Source organism: Motacilla alba, chromosome 9 (genome assembly GCF_015832195.1).
Source record: "Motacilla alba alba isolate MOTALB_02 chromosome 9, Motacilla_alba_V1.0_pri, whole genome shotgun sequence".
Classification (NCBI taxonomy): Eukaryota; Metazoa; Chordata; class Aves; order Passeriformes; family Motacillidae; genus Motacilla; species Motacilla alba.
This window is the reverse complement of record NC_052024.1, coordinates 20,689,096-20,696,693: the sequence shown is the minus strand read 5'-3', so window position 1 is coordinate 20,696,693 and position 7,598 is coordinate 20,689,096.

Genomic DNA, 7,598 nt, shown 5'->3' with positions numbered 1-7,598 from the left:
TGGAAGAACCAATGGAAGAACGAACCAACCAGTTCTGCCCAGACTTGCTAACTCCTGGAGAAGGAGGAAGGCTATACCAGCTTTTGGTGTGACTTTATCCACTCCTACATTGTGGATGTATTATCTTAACCCATTAGAAGTTTCAGCAAGAGCTGCTTCTACTTTTATGAAAAAATAAGTGTACTGTTAACAAATGTTAGGGTCTGCTCAGTATTTCTCTTGATGGGAGAGTGTTTTGCAGCTGAAACACAGCAACAAAATCTTGAGTAAGGTGACAGAACAGGCTCGGAGCTGGAAATGAACTTGCTGAGTTAAAAAGGTGATCCAGAGTAACAGAAACAAGTAAAAATAAGGAATTTTTACAAATGAGAAGTTTGCCCCACCTTTTCCTTTTCCAATGTTAGAGGTACTTGTAGTATTAGAATAAGTACATGATTTTGGAGGATATTTTGGCTGGTGTTCTTTGAAATCTGAAGTGAGACTGCTTCCCCAAACCAGAATCTTATATTACTTTTACCATCTCACCTCATGGGATGTGACTTATTGGGTAGCAGTAAGCATCTGGTTTTGTAAAACACCTAGCTTCAGTCATGATTCAGACAATTCACATCTCCTGAATAATTTTTTAAACTTCAAATTTGGACAGTTTAGTAGAATTCAGTATAATTTCCTAAGTCTTTTTGTTGAGATTTCTGAATTGTGAAACTATAAGATCTGTTCTACAACTCTTTTAAGGAAAAAAAACTGGGATAGGATGGACATTTCTTTCTAACATCTCTGTGCTACAGCATCAGCCAATGCATGTTCAACATATAGAATTTTGTCATTCAGAAAAACTGGAGTTCTGAAGAGAAGGTCAAATATGGTCCTTGTTTAAAACACAACCTTTTCCTGTGGGCTGTACAAAAACAGTTTAATGAGCTGCTCTCAATGCTACAAGAATCCTCTTAACCATTGCTCTAAATTGGTAATTGAAGGGCAGCTGCCAGAGGAAAAGGTCTTCTTCTGGGTGGGTATGTGGTGGCATGATGTTTGAGGAAGCCAGAGCTTGTTTGCTTGCTTAAGAAATTAGAAGAGCCCCAAGAAGAGACTGGAGGAAGTCTGGAATAGAGGTTGGAGCCTAAAATTCATAAATGTACACAAACTATTAAAGCATTAATGGCCTAACATGGTTAATCTTTTATAGGTTCTTGTTCAAAGGGAAAAGGTGGAGATCTCGAGAGCACCTGTTTGCAAATTTGTGTAGATTCAACAGGACAGCTTGACCTGTGCTTTGCAGAGAAGTAGCTGCTGTTTCAAATGCAGGAGCTGCAAACTCATCTGCGAGGTGGATGTTTACAGCCCCTGAAAGCCAGCCCTCAGAGACAAAGAGGGGCAGCTAGAATGTACTTTAAAACACAAAAGCTTTTGAAAGCTGAAAATGCTGGCTGAGGGTGAAGGCAAACCGGTGCCACGTTCTTTGCCTTGGGACCGGTTTTAAGCGCAGAGCCAGAAACCTGCCCGCTCCCAGCAGTAAGGAGAGCTGAAATGGAAACGGGAACACCATGAAAACAAACTAATTAAACATGTAGGGAAATAGATGCCACTCAGTCAGATGTTAGGCAAACAACAGCAATCTTTTGTTAAGAACATTACCACTACTGAGGGCAGAATTTTCAGCTGGCACAGAGTATCCTGTCAACCTCTATACAAGTGCAACTAGTCCTTTGTATACTTAATTGAGGCAGTTAGAAGTGCAATTACCACCCTACCTGCAAATTGTAATTAGTTTAAGCTGTGTTGATGCCTTTATCAGCTGGTCCATACATCGACACTGACTTCAAGTACAGAGCCTGACTATTGTGGGAGCTGCCCTCTGTTTTTGAAGTAAGTTATTATATATTAAAGTATATGTGTGTCTGTGTATTTAGATAAACAAAAGGTTTTTGCACAGATATATGAAGCAGCCTTTTATTTTTTACCTCCTGTAGGGAGGCCTAGTGCATGTACTTTATATGAGTGGAATGAAGGAATTAAAGTTCTGATATTTATACTGACATGGGTAAAAAGAGGAGAACCTCTACTCCTCATTCCCCCTCTTCCCCTGGCTCCTCAATTTCTTTAAAGGCTAAAGAAGAAGAGGCTCTTGGCCTAATGCTGGAGTGCCCAGTTTTGCTGCTCAGTCTCAGGAGTGCTGTAGAGCCCATCCTGGCTTGGGGGAAGTAAAATCTTGCAGGTACCGAAGCCCAGGAGCAGGTTGTGTTCTGCTACTCCTGCTCAGGTTTCTCTGGCAGCTCTGGAGATCAGGTAAAGCAGGACTTTTTACACTTCTCTCACCTCCTTCTCCATCCAAAATGCAACAACCTGGTAAGTACACTATCAATTTATTAATGGATTCTTTAAAATGGAGTTGAGTGGAATATAGACAGTACTGCCTGAGCTCTTGGGGATTTTGAGTTGTGTCTAGTTAACAAAGATAATGCTTATTAATGTTTATTTGTCAGTGTCTGGATATGCCAACTGCCTCTTGTAAATACTCAACTTGTGTCTTCATCCAAACCATCAGTGATGCAGTGGTTGGATTGTGAACTCCTACACACTTTGTGCTGCTCTCTGATGACATTTCAGTGGTTTCTCCAATGTTTAAGCCTGGAGGGACTGTAAATATAAGCATAAATGGTTTTGAAAGTGTGCCTTTTTTCCGTGTTTCAATGGCTCATGCATTAGAGTTGGTATGGCTGACAAAACAGCACTGATTGCTAATTAAAAAGTGGAATATATTAAGGAGTTTCACACTTCCAGTTCTGCCTCCAATTGAAACCCTGGCTGTATGAGTGTGTGCTAGGGAAGCTCTAATGGATACAGTCTAATTACTTGCCATTTTTGCTTTGACTTAACAGTTCATGAATTACAGTAGCTCTGACTAACAGATCACTGCTGATTACTAATTAAATGGCAGAAGTTGGTTTATGCACCTCCAGCTATTACCCCCACAAAAAGTGACATTCTACATATTAACAAAAAAAGCTTTTTCTCTGCTTGTTTGTTGATGTGTAAAAGCTGATGTTATCCTCCCTTTGGAAAAGAAAAGTTCTTTGGGCACGTTTAACAATAGCAGTTGATAAATACATTTCAAAAGTGAAGTTGCTGCTACACTGCTATAAACAAGGCTTTGGGGAGAAAGTGTTCAACCAGCTCTGCTGGTTTTGGCTGGGGTAGGGTTAATTCCTTTCACAGTAGCTGATGTGTGATTGTGCTTTGGGTTTGTGCTGGGAGCACTGTGGATAACTCAGGGATGTTTAGGTTATGGCTGAGCAGGGCTTACACAGAGCCCACAGAGCTGAGGCCTTTTCTGCTCCTCACCTCAACCCCACCAGTGAGGGGGATGCACTAGGATTTGGGAGGAGACAGAGCCAGGCTAGCTGACCCCAATGACCCAAGGGATATTACAGACTGTGTGATGTTGTGCTCAGCATAAAACTGAGGAAGAAGAAGGAAGTGGGAATGTTCAGAGCGATGCCTTTTGTCTTGCCAAGTCACTGCTGCGTATGATGGAAAGTCACTGTTACGGCTTTCCCGGGGATGGCTGAACCCTGCCCACCCATGGGAAGTGGGGAATGAATTCCATGTTTGGCTTTGCTTGTGTGCATGGCTTTTCCTTCCCTTATTAAACTGTCTTCATCTCAGCCCACAAGTTTTCTCACTTTTGCTCTTCTGATTCGCTCTCCCTCCCACCTGGGAGAGCGAGCGGCTGCGTGGGGCTGAGTTCAACCACGACAGCAGCACAAGGACTCCATGGTTCCTGCCACTCCCATTCCCTCATGGATCACCTCAGCCCTCTTTAAATGAGCCCACAGAACAGCGAGTTTTAATCCTTTATCTGCAGGAGAGGACAATTCATTCCCTGCCACAGGGACTCCCCAGGTCACCCAGACAGTTGAACAAATGGATTGACTTCCTTTCTCTTTATTTGCCTTTTCTATTCAACATACCCAGAATTTAATCTGATTCCTGACAAGATCAGTACTCCCCTAATTTGTGATATGTTTTAATTTGTGATAGTGATCTGTAGAGATCTGCTGCTGAGGTTGGCAGTTCTTCTCATGATGGTGTCTGTCTGCTGCTGAATGGCAGTGGGTGGAGTAATGGAGAGCCTGCAAATGGCATAACTGCTGTAACCCTTGATGAATGCCCAGGAATATTCACTTTTATCCAAGACATAGAATTAGAACTCATCAAAATTGCCACCAGTCTTTTCAAAATTGCCACCAATCTTTTCAAATCAAAAACATGGCAGCCTGATAAACTTTTCTTTATGCTGGTTTCACCTTTTGCAGAAACACAGCAAAACTTTTATCCTAAAAATAAAAAAAAGACTGTTCTTCTGAAAAGAAATTATGCTTCTCTAATATCTTTCAGTTTGTGAGCAGGCCCCTAAGCATGTGAATATTTCAATATGCAGTTTATAAAAATCCATCAGAGATAGTGCTCAAGAGCAAGGGTCAAAAGAAATGGTATGATACTTGAGATCCCATATATCAAAAAGCACAGTGTAAAAATCCTTGGCATATAGGTGACTTAATGGTCCCTTCTGGACTTAAAATGTATTACAGAGAGAAACTATCAAGTCATTTTTATAATTTAAAGCTTTATCTTTTCCTTGTTAGTAATTCTTCCTGTCTGAATATCATTGTTCACCTTAAGCAAAATAGAGAATATATTATTAGTGGAAAGTAATAAAAAGGACTCTGTGTTATTGCGGTCACTACCCGTAATAAATGTAAAATTTGGTGTTCCAAAGGGTGCCAAAAAGGTCCTTTTCTCTTTGTTGCCAGGTAAAGTATTTCATAGCATTGCTAGCAATAGTAACTCAGAGCAACACATTTCTACAAAGACAAGAATATGGCAGTGTCTGAAAAACAAACTATCCCAGGTCATCATAAACGAACTACTGGAGTGTTGGTTAGAAAACCTTTACGAGCAAAAGAAGCCCATGTGAAATTGTGAAATTAGGACTTTTGACTACAAGGCTTCAGAAGACAGTTTCGGATACTTACCTATAACTCTCTGTCATTCATAATGTTTTATCTTTCAAAAAAAAAAAAGATACTGGGAGATTTTAAAATGTGTAGACCTCCAGAGAAATGGGGCAGTTACTTTCAACAGGCATTTTCACTGAGACCTACTGTGCCTCACGTTCTCCATGTGCTTGAACATGTGAGCTCTGCCTGTCCTCGTAGTCTTGATGAGTACTGAGCTGAAGTTTTCTGCAGCTGACAGCCCACAGGATGTAAAAATTCCAGCATTTGCTCTCTTTGAGTAGGAAATCACTGGAATGACTCAGCTTGAGTAGTTAGAGTAGCAAGAGTGACCTTTGGAAGAAGGCTGTCGTATGGAGCTGCTCTGCCACTACTCTCCCCAGTTTTCCTTTACTCAAGAATGGCCAGCTTCAGAGAAAAGGTTCACCACTTTAATTGAATATTCTCCATATTGAGAGGAGTAAAAATAAACATTGTTCTGGGTTTATTCACGCATACGCTGGAGTCATCCGAGTGTGATATCTGAGAGGAGCTACATGATTATGATCTGAAATGAGAACAAAGTCCATCTTGTATGAATTCTTGTTTCTTCCCTGCAGACTTTGAAAGAGATTGCAGAATCCTAATACCCGTTGAAGCTCAAGAAAGCCAAGGCTGTGAAGAAAGCCAAGGCTGTGAGCTCCTGCATTAACCTTTTTAGCATTCTGCTGGCTAATTGTCTGTCCATTGCACCTTTTCGTCCCAGGTTAATGGGGTGGTTAACAGGGGAGGACAGGAACAGTTGGCCAATCACACCACAAAGCAAACTGAAAAGGTCAAAGCCATGTGCTGTATTATTCATGGACTATGCCTTGCCGAGGTATCTCAGATCTCACGTCTTCTCATGATGAATTACAACGAGAACAAGAAACGGCCCAACATGAAATTGGCTCTTGTGACAGTAATTGTAGTTCAAATGGAGAAATGTAGAACTATGGCCTGCTGCTGTTCTGGTTTTTGAGATTGAGGGGGTGTGATCACATCTAGCCACTGTGTGAGCAGTAGGTTACATTTGTATGGCCTCTCAGCTGTGTTGCAAGTTTAATACCATCTATCCTGTTTCTTCTCATTTCAGCCATGGACTTTGTTTTAGAAATACTGTGTGGTGCCTAATATCCCTCCTGTATCTTTTATGTTTATAAACTCATGACTAGCTTATAGATATCTTAATATCAGACTCTTTTTCTGTTATGTGGTATTTTGTTTTGAAGTATTAATATGCGAACTCCCAAGAGGCCCTCAGGAGCAGACCATTAGCCAGTTCTTATTCTCAAGAATTTGCCATCTGTAGAGTCAAATTTGAAGGATAATTTGATGTAACCATTATATTTTCCTTCATCTTGGATGTGAAACAGAAGGAGATGTGCTTGAGGTGCTTCAAATTGAGTGCCTGAGATGCTTCAAATTGAGTGCAGTCCCTCTCAGTGACCCCACAGAGCTCAGCCACAAGCAGAGCACTGCTTTAATCCCTGCCAGTGGGTCTCATTGCTGCATGTCCTTGTTTAGTCCCTGCAGTTGGATGCCACGAGTTCACCTCATCTTGTTCCTCTGGTGATGTGTTTCATGCAATACTTTAGATGTAGACCCATTTTGAACCATAACCTTGTATTTTTCAAGTGTTTTTACCACACCCCTTTGACAGGACAGACTTCCCAAATAGTGGAAAATCTTTTTTAAGAGCAACCTGATCTGCCTTCTCCAGGTTGTAATTAGTGTTGTAACCCAAGAGCGTACCATACCCAGCACCTGGAGGAGTTGATTTTGCTTGTGTCTCTTGCAGTGAAGAGTTACAAGGCAGTCTTAGAGGAAAGGACTACCTATACCTTTTCTTTCCCTGCCCTTTCTTAAAATTGGTAATAGTGTTCTTTGCTTTTCATTGAGTGGTTTCAACTGCCATCAGTTGCCTGGGGGCAGTGAACCTGGCTGTCAACAGATAAATCATTTCTGTGACAAAAAAATTTCAGTGATGGAGGGAAACAAGCCCCCATCATTCATGTGGGAACAGGTCTTTGAAAGAGAAGTGACCTGAAAGTGGAACTTGTGGGGAGTGGTCTCAGATGTGTCCTTGTGCATGGGACTAAAATAGCCACAGGAACCATGGGCCAGGCTTTTTAATGTGTCCTTAGCAAAAAAATGAGGATGAGGAATCAAGTCCAGCTTGTAATAATATTTCCTGAATGAGAGAAATTGTGGTTTATGCCTTTGCCCCATGGAAATTGCCAGCTAAGTGGCCAGAGGATTGTTACAACCCAGTCTGCACTTTATTAAAAAGGAAGTTTATCTACTTCCCCCTCCTTCAACTTCCTCATTGTCCAGCCAAAATGTAGTATATTCATGGAATAAATAATGGAGGTTTTTTTGGTTTTGGTTTTTTTTTTTTTTTTTTTTTTTTTTTTTTGTTGTTTTGGTTTGTTTTTTTGGGGTTTTTTTGGGGGTTTTTTTGGTTTTTTTTTTTGTTTTTTTTTTTTTGTTTTTTTTTTTGTTTTTTGTTTTTTGTTTTCCCACAACTTGAAGAGTCCTGAGAGAAATCCTATGCACATT